Source organism: Dipodomys merriami, unplaced genomic scaffold (assembly GCF_024711535.1).
Source record: "Dipodomys merriami isolate MVZ:Mamm:240054 unplaced genomic scaffold, mDipMer1.0.p SCAF_886, whole genome shotgun sequence".
NCBI classification, from domain to species: domain Eukaryota; kingdom Metazoa; phylum Chordata; class Mammalia; order Rodentia; family Heteromyidae; genus Dipodomys; species Dipodomys merriami.
Window position 1 is genome coordinate 338,656 of NW_027206497.1, and position 16,711 is coordinate 355,366.

The 16,711-nt window shown below is 51.1% G+C and overlaps 1 protein-coding gene across 1 annotated transcript in view; it reads left to right on the forward strand.

The window, feature by feature from the left end:
• LOC138820439 (regulator of G-protein signaling 3-like) overlaps window positions 1–16,711 on the forward strand; it is a gene marked incomplete at its 3' end in the record, with an annotated part of 30,319 nt that overhangs the window by 147 nt on the left and 13,461 nt on the right. The window lies entirely within an intron of this gene.

Genomic DNA, 16,711 nt, shown 5'->3' on the forward strand with positions numbered 1-16,711 from the left:
GGGGCTCGTGTCCAAGCCACCCATGCCCCGGTTTCTATTGTTTCTTCCCCAGGGCAGCCATTGATAGGCACGTTGTTGCCAAAAGGGTTGTGTTCTGTTGTATTCTGAGATAGCTCTGTGTGTGTGTGTGTGTGTGTGTGTGTGTGTGTGTGTGTGTGTGTGTGTTCTGGAGGGGGGGGGGATGCCCTACTAAGGGCAGGGGACAAGCGTCCACTGTTCAAGGCTTCCCGCTTCTGGGCTAGCCAGCCAGCTTTTCTCTCTGGGAGAGACAAGGAATGTTTGGGACACTGCACCGGGAGGGAACGCTCAGGTCCGCAGCCTGGGCTATTGTGTCAGGGATGCTGGCCGCACACCAGGCAGTGGGGATGGTAATTCTTGTGGAGTTCTACTAGCAGGGAAAGAGGTAGGGTCCAGGGCTGGTCTTCAGGGGTTCATCTCTGATCCTGGAACTTGGCTCTGGCAGAAATGTCCCCTGGAAACCCAAGCAGGCTCACCATACATACCTGGTGAGCTCAGCGCTCCCTTGGGGAAAGGCCTGCACCTGCTGCCCTGCCTCCCACTGAGACCCAGGAAGGCAAGGGGGATGGTTAGAGACCCACTCACTCTCCACAGAACCAGCCACTGTACGCCAGCAGACAGAGGCCAATGCTTTTCTCAACTCAGAAGGTCCACATCTCTTATTTTTGTCTCAGGTGTCTAAGAAGAACCCTTGAACCCAGGGCCTGAGATGGGAGGGAGAGTCTGGGCTCAGAATGGGGAGAGGCTTTGTCTGGCTGGAGCCAGGACCAGGATGGAGGGCCTCTGCCTCCGGAACAGCGAGGATCTGACATAGAGGAAGCCTTTACCCATATCCATGCTACGCAATTCGGCTTTGAACCTGGCACTTCTACTTGAGACGCCAGCTTGGTGCAGGCTGACTAGGCTCCCCATCAACTTGTAGAAACTTTCCACACTCCCAAGACTCATGGTGGGGGCTCCTGGCTTCCTTCTCAGGATGCTGGAGTGGGTGCATCTCGGAAAGGCAGGAGCTGTGGAGGCTTGTCCCACTGATGCCCATGGGATCTCAGCCAGGGCCCTGCAGTGAGAGTCAAAGTTTCCAGCATGGCCCCTTGAGTCTTCTGTGCCCAGCCCAGGGGCACCTCCCCTTCTCCCCAGCTCTCGCACATGGCATGGCTTAGTCCAGGGCGGGCCCTCCGGGAAGCCAAGTTCCACAGTCAGCCTCACTCAGGCCCAGTCCAGAAATGGAGAAACAGACAGTTGGGAAAGATAGATGCTCTGCTGGGAAATATTCAGGGTTTCCAGCTAGGACAAAGGAATTTGACTTCTGATTATCAGTACTTGGTATCAATGAGAGCATCACACTTCCAATCTTACCTTGTCTTTCTTTCCCAACTTTTGTGCATGCTGTTTGATCTGCCCCCGAATTCCTCTCTTTTCTTCCTTCCAGGTCTTAACTGACCAAACTGCCACGGCTGGTGTGAAGAAGTCCCACTACTGGTGGACCTGCTAGGTGCTCTGTGTCCCATTGATCACAGGCTGTGGGCCTATTCATACCTTAGTCACCTAAGGGACATGGCTGGATGGCAGAGTTGAGTTGCCCCAGTTAGCTAGGGTGGGATTTTCTGTAGGAAAGGAAGCTCAGAATGTCAGTCCTAGCATTGTGCCTAGCAGGGGAGTGAGCACTGTTAATTAGGGTGCCTGGCAAGGAGCTCCTATAGGAAGGGTCCCAAGTCTCTGTGGGGTTTGGTGGAAGGCGAGACAATAGGAAAAATCTACTCAGGGGTCTATACCATAGTCTGAGCTATGGAGAGTAGGGGTGGGGGTGGAGAGTTGTCGGGGGGGTGAAGGGGAGGTTGACATCTCTGGCTAGATCAAATGCAAAGCTCATGGTCCTTTGCATAGACTATGGGTGCTTGCAGTCAGCTCCCTGAACCCCCGTGGGATGGTGCTAGCCTGGCTGCCTGTGGGGGAATGGTGCTGAGCCAGGGGTCTGCTCGGCTGGCTGGGTAAGCAGGGTGCTGGGGAGGGAGTGCCTTGCTCAGCTGGGTCTCTAGGGACCTTGAGAGCTCCTTCCCATTTGGCTTGTAATGAACACCCTAGAGATGGCAGAGTGTGTTTTCCCTCCTGGGCGGACAAAGAGGGAACTGAGGCTGCAAAGGAAGGGTTTTTTTTTTTATTGAGGTTACATGCAACGCAGAACGCAGGATGCGATTGCTCAGCCCTCAGTCTCAGGATACCTGGCTTTTGTCTTGGACACACTCCAGTGACCCACCCCTTGTTAGACCCTTGGGTTGACCGATGAAGCCTTCTGGTTTTTGGAAAAGCAGCGTATGTGGTACAAAAAGCCCAGGAGACCCAGGCTCCTGGAAGTCTTGTTCAAGAGACAATTGAGGGGAATACGCCAACTTTTCCAATTCACTTTCCCACTTGGGCCAACCAGGAGCTGGATCAGGTATTGCTAGGCTCCTTATAGTCATCCCATCCTCTGGACACTCTCTCCTATTCTCTGGTTCCAGGAGTCAGGGTCAGGGCCAGGGTCTGGCTCATCAGGGAAGCAGCCTCTGACCTTTTCCTCAGGCGCCTCTGGGTAGAAGCCTTCTCATGCAAGCTGCAACCCAGGCCCCAGCTGGGAGGTTTGTTGTTGTTTGTCGAGCCAGGCCGTTTCCAAGATGTCATTGCTCAGGGAAAACCATCATTCCTCCTAGGGATAAACAAGGCTGCTTATGGCTCAGCCTCCTCAGCCTGGGGAGGCTGGAGCCACTCACAGCAGGCCAGCTGGGCTCAGCCCCAGGAGCAGCACACAAGCTCCACCCAGGCATCCAGGAGTGGGGATGGGGACACAGGGGTGCAGGGCCCTGAGCCACTTGGGAGATGGGAACTTCCAGGCACTGAGGAGAAAGGAGAAGTCTCAGGCTAGCCTGTTCATTCTGATGGTGGCCTAGAGTGTCTGTCCCTGCCCATGTATGGAGAGCTGCCAGAAGTGCCCCTGCTCTGGACAGCTCAGAGCTTCCCTCCTCCTCTGCCCTCTGTGGGTCAGTTTGCTTGCACCTGGCACCACGACCCAGGCTGCTGCCAGAGAATTCCCTATGCCTTCACCCTAGGAAGGCAGAGAATGCAGTAAGTTGCGTGTGGTAAGATTGGGTGCTTTTTTGTTTTTCGTGTTTGTTGTCGTTGGTCACAGGGCTTGAACACAGGGCCTACGTGCTGCCTCTGAGCTCTTTTGCTCTAGGTTCTACCATATTAAGCCACAGCTCCACTTTTGGCTTTTGAGTGGTTAATTGAAGAGTCTTACGGGGACTTTTCTATTCAGGCTGGCTTCGAACTGTGATCCTTAGCCTCCTGAGTAGTGAGGATTATAGGTGAGAGCCACCAGTGAGTGGGTGCTTTTTTTTTTTTTTTAATTTTTTTTAAACCACAGAGCTGAGGCTCCCTAAACTGTCCTGGTACCTCTCATTGGGGTTAACCTTGAGTTGATAGAACTTTGGCACTCAGGGCAGGGGGCAGAGGGTGAGGTGACAGGAAGTGGGCAGAGAAAGGATTGGACAGAGCCTCTGAGGGCCAAATGACTGGCAGGAAGCAGCCAGGGGAAGGGACGTGAAACAGAAGGTGGCATTACTCTGCCACTCCTCGAGTCGGGTTGCCAGTGGTGTCCAGCCAGGACATGAAACCTTCCCTGCTCAGACCTCTGTTAATGGAGTTCCTGGCTGGTCCAAATAGTAGCTCTGTCCTGTCCTGGCCTTCTATCTCCCGTCTATGTATGTTAAGTGCCTTTTGTGTCACTTGCCAAGTCCAGGAGGTGTAGACATGCAAGATTTAATCGTTAGTGTCAAAGATGAGCAGGAAATGGAGAAAAGCAGCATGGCTTTGCTAGGTTCCCTGTGGGAACCTTGGAAAAGAATCCAGTCTGCAGGAAGTGAGGTTGAATCTGCCTGGGTAGATACTTGCCTATTGAAAGAATGGGTCCCTGTCCCACTCCACCCCTCTGCCCGGCAGATGTGCTTCTGCCAAGGTATTGAAGCTGCCTTCCAGTATCTTAGGTAGTATTTTACTGTGTCCTAAAGACCACTGTGTGGGTTTGGGACTTGAGGGATAGATTCAGCTTCACAGTACTTTCCCGGGGCCTCTCCTGCCTGGGACACTGCCTGAGGAGCTCCCAGCATCACTGGTCAAATGCAATGAATTTGTACAGCTCATAGAGATTCGTCATGCGCCTGGACTCAGGGTCATCTTGCACTGGGAATGCTGAGCTCTTATCTCATGGGTGGCTGCTCTAAGTGTTACACCTGTGGGTGAGATAGTTGGGAGGGGGACAATAACTCCAAAGGCATTCAAAGAACAGGGAAGTAAGACAGCAGCTTTTTGCAGGGGAAATGGTTGGAATGTGCTAGTAGAGTGTGTACAAAGGACCCAGAGCTCTCAGTTAGAGAACAGAGGAAACACGGGTGGGTGGGGGTTGTCTTTAAAATTCTAATGTAAGAGAAAGATCAGCAGTATGTAGCTGATGCATTTTCACCCAATGAACACATCCATGTAGCCTCCATCTGGGTCAAGAGATAGAACATTCTAGAACTCTGAAACTTCCTGTGTGCTACCTCAGTCATTATGGACTACAGGTCATTCCTAATCCTGATTTCTGTCATTGATTAGTATTGCCTGGTTTTGTATGAATGGGATCAATGATAGATACTTTTTTTGCATTAGCATTATATGTGTGTGTGTGTGTGTGTGTGTGTGTGTGTGTGTGTGTGTGTGTGTGTGTGTGTGTGTGTGTATGTCCATCCTAAGGCTTGAACTCAGGATCTGGCCTCTGTACCTGAGCTTCTTTTGCTCAAGGCTAGTGCTCTATCCCTTGAACCATAGCTCCACTTTTTTTGGTATGATTTTTGTTTGTTTGTTTGTTTGGTAATTTATTGGAGATAAGAGTCATGGATTTTTCTGCCCAGGATGGCCTTGAACTCTGATCATTAGATCTCAGCCTCCTGAGTAGCTAGAATTACAGGCATGAACTACAGATGGTGCCTGGCTTATATTAACATTTCGATGGTGAGATTCATCCATGTTACTGTACTTTATTTTGTTCTGTTCTGGCTTCACTGTGTGTATAGACTCTAATGTTTCCACTTTCCATGAACATTGTAGTTGTTTCCAGTCCCAGGCTGTAATGACTGGGGCTGCTATGGATGGCTCAGATGTGTCTTTGGAAGCGCTATCTTGCTGTGTGTTGGGTAAATACCTCAGTTGCTGACTCATAGAGGTGTATGTAATTAGCTTTGGTAGATACTATTGTATAATTTTCCAAAGTGTGCCGCTTCATCAAGCCTTGTATGATAGGTCCACTGCTTTCTGTGTTCACCAACACTATAGGTATTAGATACTGTCATATTGTGGTTTTAATTTACATTTCCTCGATGACTAATGAGATTGTGTACCTTTACATATGTTGGCCATTAAGGCACTTGAGGGCAAAGTGCCTGTTCCAGTCTTTCCTGCATTTTCCTATCAGCTTGTCTGATTTTATCTAATCTGTGGGCGATTTAAAAATATTCTAAATATGTGTTCCTTGTTGGACAAACACATTACAAATGCATTCGCCCACACTAGAGTTTATCTTCTCTCTTGTTTGGGAATCTTTGAAGAAAAGAAGTTCTTGATTTTAATCAGTCTACTTTGCTATTTTTTTTTTTTTTATGGAGAGTGCTTATTGAGTCTGTTTTTGTTGTACATTAAAGGTTTTGGGCATCCCATCTGCCCTTTTATGGGTGGGGGGTTGGTTCCAGGATACCTTGTGTGTAGTAATAACTGCATATCCTTCCTTGCACCTGTCTACAATAAACCATCTCTAGATTACTGATGATACCCAATACAATGCAAATGCCAGGGTATTCTAGGCTGTCATCAGAGTCAGAATGTGCCAAGTGCCCTGTCTACATGGGCACTGGCGGATTCAGGTGTCTGGACAGTCCTTACACACTGTCTTATTCAGAGGATAATGACTAGAGAGCAAAGCCTGTACATTTTCACTACAGAAAGTTCATTTCAGATTTTCGATCTGTGGTTAGCTGAATCTGCAGATATTTAAACCCACAGATGTGGAAGGTGAACTTAACTCTCTTGTCTTCCAGAAGTTTTATCATTTAAAATATTTTTTTCTGCACAGAGTGATATAGAAATCAAGACTCCTTTTCTGTGGGTGTCTATCCGATTTATTAAAAATGCCATCCTTTCTCACCATGGGACATTGTTATCCTCTCAGAAATGGTGAGAATACATGTACAGGTAGGCTGGATTTTTGAAGCATGAGTAGAGGGTCTCCAGTATGTGGAGCAGGGAGAGCAGCTGTATTTGCATGACTGTGGCTTTCTGTAGAGGCACCTGAGGTCCAATTCCATTTGGTTGTTCAGAGGGGAGAAAGAGACAGGGTAGTAGAAGACACATGGGGGGTAGCCAAGTGCCTGTCATCCTAGCTAATCCGAAGGCTGAGATCTGAGGATTGCGCTTTGAAGCCAGTCCAGGTAGGAATGTCCATGAAACCCTAATCTCCAATTAACCAACCAAAAGCTAGAAGTGGCTCAAGTGGTAGAGTGCTACTAACCTTGAGCAATGCCCAGGTACTGGCACACACAAACAAAAAAAGATAAATGGGGGCGAGTAGCCATGGTGAGGGCTGGGATTTTATCCTAGAGGGCTAATGAGGGCTACTGAGCAGAATATAGTCAGGTCCGAGGGAAACTGAGGGGCATGAAAGTCTCATGACAGGGGGTTGTCAGGATGGTGAATTTGGACCAGATTCAGTCCAACCCATCCCCAGCCTCACTCCCCAGCAGAGACAGGGCACATCTGCCAGGAAGGCTGGAGTGTGCCTGGGGGCATTGGAGGGTGACCTTCAGCCACAGCATCGTGGATGAGTCCAGTGTCCAGATGCCCAGTGCTGTGTCCATGAGTGGAAGAGCCTCCCTCTGTAACGCTGCTCACGGAGCCCCCAGCACGGCAGGCCTTGAAGGAGTAAGACAAGACAAGGAAGGGGGTCTCTGCAAAGGAGAGCTCGCCGCTTGCCCCGAAATTTCTATACTTGCTGTGTCCCTGGGACAGGAAGATCTGGCTATATTTTGGGCCCAGATCTGACCCTTCTGGGCTGGCTGAGGCTCTGAGCTGCAGAGATGATCTGGGGGCAGCGCTGAGTTTGGTTTCTTTGCTTATGACAAGGTTATGAATATACCATTGTCACTTGGTAATCTGTGGAGGATTGGTTCCAGAACACTCTGTGGATTCCCAGATCTACTGATGCACATGCAGACAGGCCTAGGCCACACAGGAAGCTAAGCCCCTAGGAAAGCTTAGCACAGGCCTGACCATCTCCTAGCCTCCAAGGCCTTTGGCCTGGACCCCAGTCTTCTCCCCTAAAGCATGCACCAATAAGACTCCTGTTGTAGGCTGCTGTGAAGGTCAGAATGTGCCAGGTGCCCTGTCCCAGAATTGAATGCAGGAAAGGGAGTCAAGGGTGCCAATGATGGTAGAAGTCATTGTTGTGAAGATTACAGGTGCTTACTGAGCACCTACTCTGTGTGTGTGTGTGTGTGTGTGTGTGTGTGTGTGTGTGTGTGTGTGTGTGTGTGTGTGTGTGTGTGTGTGTGTGTGTGTGTGTGTGTGTGTGTGTGTGTGTGTGTGTGTGTGTGTGTGTGTGTGTCCCTTGCTCTTTATGTGGATTGTTGCCAGAAGTGCTGTGGGAGGAGCACTTAATGTCTCTCTCGCCATCTTAACGAAAAGTCCAGCCTTTAGAGGTTAAGCTGGCTACATACAGGCACTGAGATTGGAGGTGGTAGAGCCGGGATTTGAGCCCCAGATGGTGAATCTCTAGGCCCTACCCCAGTTCTTCACCACCATGGTCTGTCTCCCTCCCTCTGCCTCTACTTCCCAAAGTGGTCTGGTGTGCTGAGCTGCTGCTCAGGGTGGCGCCTGAGTTTAGGGCTGGCCTCTGCTGCCCATCCACGAGTGAAGGGTCCGCGCTGTGTATTAAACACTTCAGTGTGCCAGGCTCTGCCTCTGCACACCCCACAGAAGCCCGCTGAGGGAGGCATCACACAGACTTGGCCGCATAGTTCGAGGTGGGAGTCAACCTCAGATGACCTAGCTCCAAATTTTAGCTTTGTGATCTTCCCAGGCATGGCACAGTCTCTCCCCTCCTCCCCTCCCACCATCACCTTTGAGTAGAACATTGCCGGGGGGACAGAGGGAAGCTCTGTTTGGAAAGAAGTCAGGTGTGTGGAATTCTGACTCTTCCCTCACCAGCAGAATCAGACTTCTATTCTCCCATCTCCAGCCACAGGAGTGACAAGGGGCCTGCATGTGGCATTGTTTACTGCTACCTAGCCTAGTCTCCAGACTAAGTACTTGGTCCTGGGGAAAGGAGGAAGAAAGGGAGGGGAAAAGAAGTGATGAGAACAAGAAAGGCAATCATGGGATAGGAGGACAGAACAAGCAGACCAGGCTCCTATTTGTGTGTGTGTGTGTGTGTGTGTGTGTGTGTGTGTGTGTGTGTGTGTGTATGTGTGTTTGCGCATGTGCACATGCATATTTGCACACCTTAAATCTCTACTTCATCAAGTCTAGTTTCTGCTTGTCCCATCAGCCCCAGTACTGCCCCTTTCCATACCCTGATTGGAGGGCTTTGGGCTCCCTGCCAATGCTCAGGAACATGGCCCTGGCTTCTCCTTGTTCCCCAGAATTACTCAGCAAATACCTATAGAGCCCAGACACGTGCCAAGGCCTGTGTCACGCACTAGAGCCAAGTACTTACAAGATCCATTCTCTGCCCTGAAGGTGCCGGGTCAGTGGGAGAGACTGGGGTAGGAGCCAGGTCAACCCTCACTCCTCAGCCCTGTCCCGATTACAGAGGCACAGAAGCAACCGAGACAGCTCAGGGAGGAGAGAATGGGGAGGTGGGATGGGGGCTGCAGCCAGACACAGCACAGACCACAGGAGGAAGTATGGCAGGGCATTCCAGACAGAAGCTAAGGAATTCTTTGAAAAGCATATCTGCTCAACCCCTTTGAAAGGCATATCTGCTCAGCACCATCCTTACAGCTAGGGAAGGTGGAGCCACAGCTAGTGGACACCACAACAAGCTAGATGGCAGGGCAGTGGGGACCATTAATTGAGCATCTGCTATGCAGGCCTTTGCATAGACTCACTTCCAACAAGCCTGTGGGGTTACCATCATTGGCCCTATTTGCAAATAAGGAAACTAGAACTCAGAGAGGTTAAGTAACTTGCACAAGATCAAAAGGCAAATAAACAGAAGAGACTGATGGGAGAGGGGTGAGTAAGCCGAGACACAATCCTATGAATAATAATATTGTTTTTAGTTGGTTTTTTTTTCTTTTTGCTTATGTGGTGCTGAGGAATCGAACCCAGGGCCTCATGCTTGCAAGACAAGCGCTCTACCACAGAGCCACCTTCCCAGCATAATAATATTGTTTTCAGGGGAGGGTCCGAATTCCTCAGCTCCTGCCCCATGGAACCACCATACTTCCCCCAGTGGACCCTCCTGTTTCCAGCTGCAGCCCCTGTCCCATCCCTCCTCCCTAAGCCATTCTAGCCTTTCCTAGCTGCTTCTGTGCTTCCATAGCCCTGGTAGGCAGGGCTACATGGTGAGCGTTGACCCAGCCCTCTGCTCCAGTCTCTTTCCCACAGACCTGGCACCTTCACAGCAGAGATGGGCCTTGCTGCCATTTGGCTCCAGTGTGTGGCACAAGCCTTAGCACTTATCTGGGCTCTGTGGGTATTTGCTGAGTAATTCTGGGAAGCAGGGGGAAGCCAGGGCCATGATCCTGGTGAGCCAAAGCAGGGCCTACCCTGAGCCATAGGAGCCAGGCAGGCCAGGCACTGATAGGGAGCCCTGAGCCCTCCAGCCAGGGCATGGGGAAGAGAATGACTGAGGCTCTCAGGGAAGGGCAGAGATACTGGAGAAACAAGACAGTGTGTACACATAGCCAGCAGAGAAGATGTTTTAAACCATAGAGGAAGGGGGTGATGGTAGAGCCCATAATGAACTAGTCCCCAAGGGGAGTGCCCAGGGATGGGCGGGGCCTGGAGCCCTCCTTTGGCTAAGCATTCATCACTGTAGGAAGCAGCTGGGCAGCCCTGCTCTAAACTTTTCTAATGTAAGAGCTGGAGATGTAAATGGGACTGTGAGGTGGGGGGTGGGGTGCAGAGATTATGGGTGTCCCTATCACTGAGGTGAGTTCTATGACTCCTAGAGATCTGATAGGGTGGTGATGGGAGAGCACAGTCCTCGAACCCAGGACCACCTTGAGGCAGGGCTAGGGAGTGACTCTCTAGCTGGCTGATCAGGGGACAATGCCAAGATTAGGGAAGGTTTCTGTGAGATTTGGGGCTCCTGTCTTCTCGGTCTTGAGAGATTCTCCCCCTCCTTGTCCTGAATCTCCATTACTTTATTTTCTATTAACATCAATTAGTTTATACAAGAGTGTTTTCTTTGAACATGTCCATTTATGGAGGCAGTACATCTTGATCAGAAACACCGCCTCCATCCTCCTCCCTCTTCCTCCTTTGTCCTGAACTTCTGACCCGAGTCAAGCTGCTTCTGCTCTGGGCCCCCACATTGCTTTCAGTGGAATGGGTATGCTCCCTTCGGGGTGTGTTGCCCTCCTGAGCCCCTGACAAGTTTGTGAGCCATGAGGGTCCTTAAGAGGTAGAGAAGAAGGAGAGGGAGGAGAGCATGACACTCAGGTCCTAGTTTGGATGACAGGTGGTGACATTATATATAGGGGCTCCATTGGGAGGAATGAACTCAGGGGAGGATTGTGAATGCAAGTCTGGGGCATGGGGAGTTAGTACTGCTGGGGTAGCTAGAAGGAGGGCTCCATGCCAGGTCCCCTCTCCACCGCTCTGGTACTCGCTGCCAGGGCAGATTTCAGTCTCAGGTGGTTCCACTGAGATGAGTTCCTGACCTCCGACACAGGTGTCCCCCCCCTCCCCACCGTGCCTCTCCTTGACATGAGGGGTTGCAGTGTATCCCATGCTTATGTGGGTAGTACCTTGGTTAGTCTCCATCCTTCCTTTCTAGACTGTAATCACCCAGCAGACAGAACCACAGCTTCCCTGTCTTATCCACAGAACCTAGAACCAAGTCTGGCTGCGGAGTTCTCCCCCATGGGGCTTGGCCAAGGCTGCCTATGCTGCATAGCCTCAGGAGAGAGGTCTGGACCAGCCCTATGGCCTGGACAGCATCTGACCTGACGCTTCACAGCATGATTGTCCCCAGGAGACTAGATGGTTACAGGAGAAAGTAAGGGGGGGGGGGGCGACACCAAGCGATCCTGATGGTGCCCTGGCACCCAATGGAGTGCAGAGAGGCTCAGAGGAAATCCATTGAGGGAGAGGTCAAAACCGAGCTGTGTCCATGAATAAAGAGTGCTCATGTGACCAAGCTAGTCATGTTAGCTTGCTTATTTCTCTAAAATCACCTTGAGGAATTGCTCTTAACCCCATGTTATGGTTAAAGAAACTGAGGCACAGAGAAACCATGCCCCAAAGGCCCCTCAGCCAGGAAATGTAAAACAAGAGCAGGTACCCCCGCCAGATGTTGCTGCTGTCCTTCTGAACAACTGTGAAGTTGGGGGACAAAGGGGACAGGGCACCCATTCTGGAGGGATATGAAGTTCTGGAGTATCAACAAGCCAGATGTGGAGGTGCTAGACTGAGGTGGGTGGAGGGAGTCACATGTCTGCTGAGTAGCCGAGGTTCACGGAGCCAGAGGCCCTGAAGCTAGAGGTTCAGGGTCTGCCAAACTTGAAGACACAACTTGGAGCATGCATGGAGGTCCAAGTCTAAGAAGAGGTTCTAAAGGACTCTCCCTTTCTCTGATGAGTTTCTGTCTACCCCACCCCCACCCCCCAACACTTTCCTGGACTTTTCTCTGGCTCTCAGCAAAAGGGGCAAATTTGTCTATACTCAGTTTCAAGCCAAAAAAGAAAGAAGTCAACCTAGGATCTCAGGGCTAGCAGAAGGTGGAGAGATGATTCCAGCTCAGGTCTTTGGGCTTTATCCTCTTTCGGTAAATCCTGACTACACAGGCTGCTCTACTTCTTTTTTTTTTTTTTTTTTGGTAGTTAATTGGAGATAAGAGTTTCCTGGAGGCAAACCTCCCAGACCCTGCCCCTCCCAAAGCAGGAAGTGGTTTTGGAGGGCAGATGTTGCCCGGGGCATCTAGTGAATGTGATGAATCATCTTTGTGAGAGCCACAGGTTGCTTCTGGGACCCTGGCTCCATCATCGGCGGCTGTATGGTACTGGACAAGTCACTTGAGCAGCCCACCACCACCCCTAGAACCCAGCAGTTGATGGGGTCTGGGATCCGGTGGTCCTAGCTGGCGGGAGCGATGATGATCAGGGCGTCATAGCTGCCACCCTTCCCCAGCCTGTTCTGAGCTCTGGATTGCATTTGGAAGAGGATTTGATTAGACCCTAAACAGTAGCTCCATTTAGAGGGCCTGGTCCATTTCCTGTGTGCTAACAGACAGGACCAGGGTAGAATTAACCATGGTCCAGTCAGGTCGAAGAGGTGATCGATGGAGGATGGAGAGATACAGACCCCTTGGGAAGGAGAGCAGGGCAGCACAAGCCAGCAATCTGCACATAAAGTCCGGCAAGCAGACTGGTCTCTCTAGGATACTGTGTGTGTGTGTGTGTGTGTGTGTGTGTGTGTGTGTGAGAGAGAGAGAGAGAGAGAGAGAGAGAGAGACAGAGAGACAGAGAGACAGAGAGACAGAGACAGAGAAACAGAGAGAGAGAGAAAATACTGGGGCTTTAACTTAGTGCCTCGGTGCTGTTCCTTAGCATTTTTGCTCAAGGCTGGTGCTCTACAACTTGGTCTACTTCCAGCTTTTGTGTGTGTGTGTGTGTGTGTGTGTGTGTGTGTGTGTGTGTGTGTGTGTGTGTGTGTGTGTGTGTGTGTGTGTGTGTGTGTGTGTGTGTTTAATAGGAGATAAGAGTCTCACAGACTTTCTTGCCTAGGATGGCTTCAAACCTTGATCCTCAGATCTCAGCTTCCTAAATAACTAGGATTACAGACCTGAGACACCAACTCCTGATTCTGACTGGATTCTAGTCACTGTGGCCTATTAGAACAGCTGCCTAGCAGGGTGTCACCAGCTGTTGCATTTCCTAAATGCATACTCCCTTAGCACATTACACTTCCTACCTGCTTCACCAGCAGACTTGTTCCCTGCTGCCCCTCCTGTATCCACTCCTGTGGCTGAAGAATGAATGAGTGCACAAATGAGTACACACACACACACACACACACACACACACACACACACACACACGCACGCACGCACACGCACACACACACACACACACACACACACACACACGCCCAGAGCTGTTTGATGCAGACACCTCGTGTGTCATTAACTTGCTGACTACAATTCATGCCTGCCATTTATTATTCAACCACACCTTTAACTCACCTGCCTTAATTCTGTCCTGCACCTGTCAGTCACCTCAGCAGCTCCTGAAGTTATCAGGTCTTCTATAGCTGCGCCCCCACCTACTCCCTCCCCCTCTCCCCCCAGTAACATCCCCCTCAATTCTACTCTCACCCCAGCTCTCCCAGGATCTCGGCTTGAGCAAACCTACCAGCCAGCCTGGGAGCTCAGCAAAGAACAGAGAGTGCTGGGCCTTGTCTGTGCAGCTTTTGCTCAGTGTGGGACAAGCCCAGGCCAGAGACCATGGGCAGTGCTTGCTTAAGGCCTGAATCCCCTCTCTGTGGGTCCCTCCTCCCCTTGAGAAAGGACTTCAAATCCTTGCTGGTCAGAGACCTGGGGCAGGAGGCTGGAGTCTTCATCTTTCTAGACTCTGCCGTCTTCGGAATTCTCCTATTGCCTGGGGCCTCAGTTTCTTCATCTCCGCTCATTAAAGCAAGATACTAATAACCACCTTTGTGTCACATGCTTTTCCTGGGCCAGGCACTGTTGGGAGATTAACCATAGTTTGTGAGTCCAATGTGGTATCCCTGGGCTCTGTTCCAGATGAGGAGACAGAGGCTCTGAGAGGTCAAGAGGCTTGGCGAGAGTTGCACAGCCAGAAAGTGGCCCCATTGGGATCAAAATCAGAGTCTGATTGGAGACTCAAAGCACGTATCCGCAGAGCACTCTGCAAGCTCTTCAGTCCTGGGTGGTTCTTGGCCAATCCATCCGGGTAGGGCCCTCTGGGGACAGGCCCCCCTGCCAGAGTGGCACTTCCCCTCTTGGCTTTGTTTGGTTTGGCCTCAGTCTAGGGCTGGGTTGGCAGAGGCAGGCTGACTCGCATTTCTGGTTTGGGGCCTGGTGCTGCACTTTTCCCCCAGGGGACTGGGCGGGCTCTGCTGACAGGCCCACTGGGATGGGCCTGTGCCCTGCCCCACTCCCCAGGAAAGGGGAGATTTTAGCCTGCTCCTGTCTTAGTGCCATTCTGTGCCAGGCCCTGAGGTCACCGCGTGCTGCTGCTGCATCCCATCTTTCTCCAGGACTTGGAGAGGCAGGTGGGGCTGGTGGCTGTGAGGAAAGGTATTGTGGATGTGGGAACTGGCCATGGGACGGTTTGTTTTTTCCTGATGGAGTTTCTCCATGGTGAGTGGAGTGATGGGCTGGGGACAGGGACTGCTCAGAAACTGGCTTGGAAATAACAGAGCCCGAAGGCCTAGGCTCTGGTCCCCACCTAGCCCCTGAATTACTCAGGGTGTCTTTGCACTGACCAAGCTGGGCCCTGAGGCTCCCTGTCTGAGTGGAGAGTCCCCACCCCGACCCCCAGGTAATTGGATGAGGAGGCTGAAGCACAGGCCTGAAGTCTCCTGGAATTCTAGAGCAGGGCTCAACTTTGCTTCTGAACAGCCAGCAGAGTTTACTTCTAGGGGATTTGTAGGAAAGATGTGCTTCTGTATGAGGTCTTTGAATCGAGAATTTCCCTCTAGATCCATCTTTAAAGTCACCATGACTACCATCACCATCATCTCCTTTAGGAGCTTTCTAGAGCATGTTCTCCTGGTTTGTTGCGTGGGCACGGTGGTTATTGCATTTCACAGGTGGACACTTGAAGGCCCAGAAGGCCAATGACAGGCTCTACTCCATCCCACAGTGGTGTCATTCTAGGAAGGAACCCTTCCGCCCTCCCCCCTTCCCCACCATCTCTGTGCGTAGGCAATGGGGACAGGCCATTTCTCAGCTGCAGGCAGGATTCCCAGGATAAAAGGACCTGGATTCAGAGGCACCTTTCTTTGGTCCAGGGGCACCCTGGCTGACACCGGCCAGGTCAGTGACTTGGAATCCCCAGGCTCCCCTTCCTCCCTGCCGGGGGAAGGAGGACAGGGGGAGTGGGAGGGAGGGCTTTCACTTTCATGCTCCCAGACATGTGGCTCTTCCCTCCACTTCCCTGTACTGTGCTTTCACTTCTGCTCACTGCTCCCAGGTACAGGTGACCCCTGGCCTGTGTGTGTACCACCTGTGGCTGACAGGGCCACGGCTGGGTCACTTGTTCCCAGCTGGGCATGGGGCTTTGCCAGCACAGTTTCAATGACTTCTGTGTCAGTCATGGGGCTTCTTGGTCTTTGAGCAGCTGTACAATAACAGTAAGTAGCAGTCCATGCTTGGGCTCAGTTTTCTTACCTGTCAAACGGTCATTTATGGGCTCTACAAGGAAGAGCTTGGAGTCCACATTCTGGGGGCAGTTGTTGCTGAAGTTTTTTTTTTGCCATTGCCTTATGCACACACACATTCCTGTGGTTGTGTTTGTGTGTGTGTGTGTGTGTGTGTGTGTGTGTGTGTGTGTGTGTGCATGTGTGTGTGTGTGTGTGAACTCAGGACCTGTCCCCGAGGTCTTTTTGCTCAAGGCTAGTTCTCTACCCCTTGAGCCACAGTTCCATTTCCAGCCTTTTGGTTGTTAATTGGAGATGAGCCTCATGGACTTTCCGTCTTGGACTGGTTTCAAACTGCAATCCTCAGATCTCAGCCTCCTGAGTATAGTTAGGATTACAGATGTGAGTCGCTGACACTTGGCTTGGCTGAAGAACACAATGTGGCCTTTCAATGGCTCTTGTTCCTGTCTTCCAAGTCCATGAGTATGACCAGCAAGCGGCCCAGCGCAGGCCGAGCCCAGCTAGCTCTTCTCCCTGTGTGCCTGAGGCCCCCTGCCCGGAGCACTCCTGATTTCCTGGGCCCAACCTCCTTGTGACATCACTGCTTTTCAGACTCTCACTCCAAGAGCCACTTCTTCCTGTGCAAATGAGATCTACTGTTGGAACCCAGCAAACCCCTAAGGGTTCTTTGGGTCGTATGCAAGGCAGGAAATGGGTTTATTTTTGAATCCCTGAGCTTCCTCCAAACAGTTTAAAAATCCCTGGGTAGATGATCCCTCGGCGAGACGCCATGTGCCTGTGACATCTGGTTAACGCAGGTGTGGGCAGTATTTTACAGTTCTGGTTTCATTCCAGTTTACTGGTTTCAAAAAGATACTTAACATTTAGAGCAGATTCTTGTTTGAGTGACTCACTTGGAGTTGGTTTTTGGTTGTTTTTTTTAAAACTTGGTTCCAGGAGAGAGACCCTTTAAAAGCTAGGTTCAATATTCTATCACTTGGAGATGGCTCTGGCGTAGGGACATCTTTTGACTTTGGTCCATGGAGGCAGAAGCACCTGGCTTCTCCTTTACTCACTT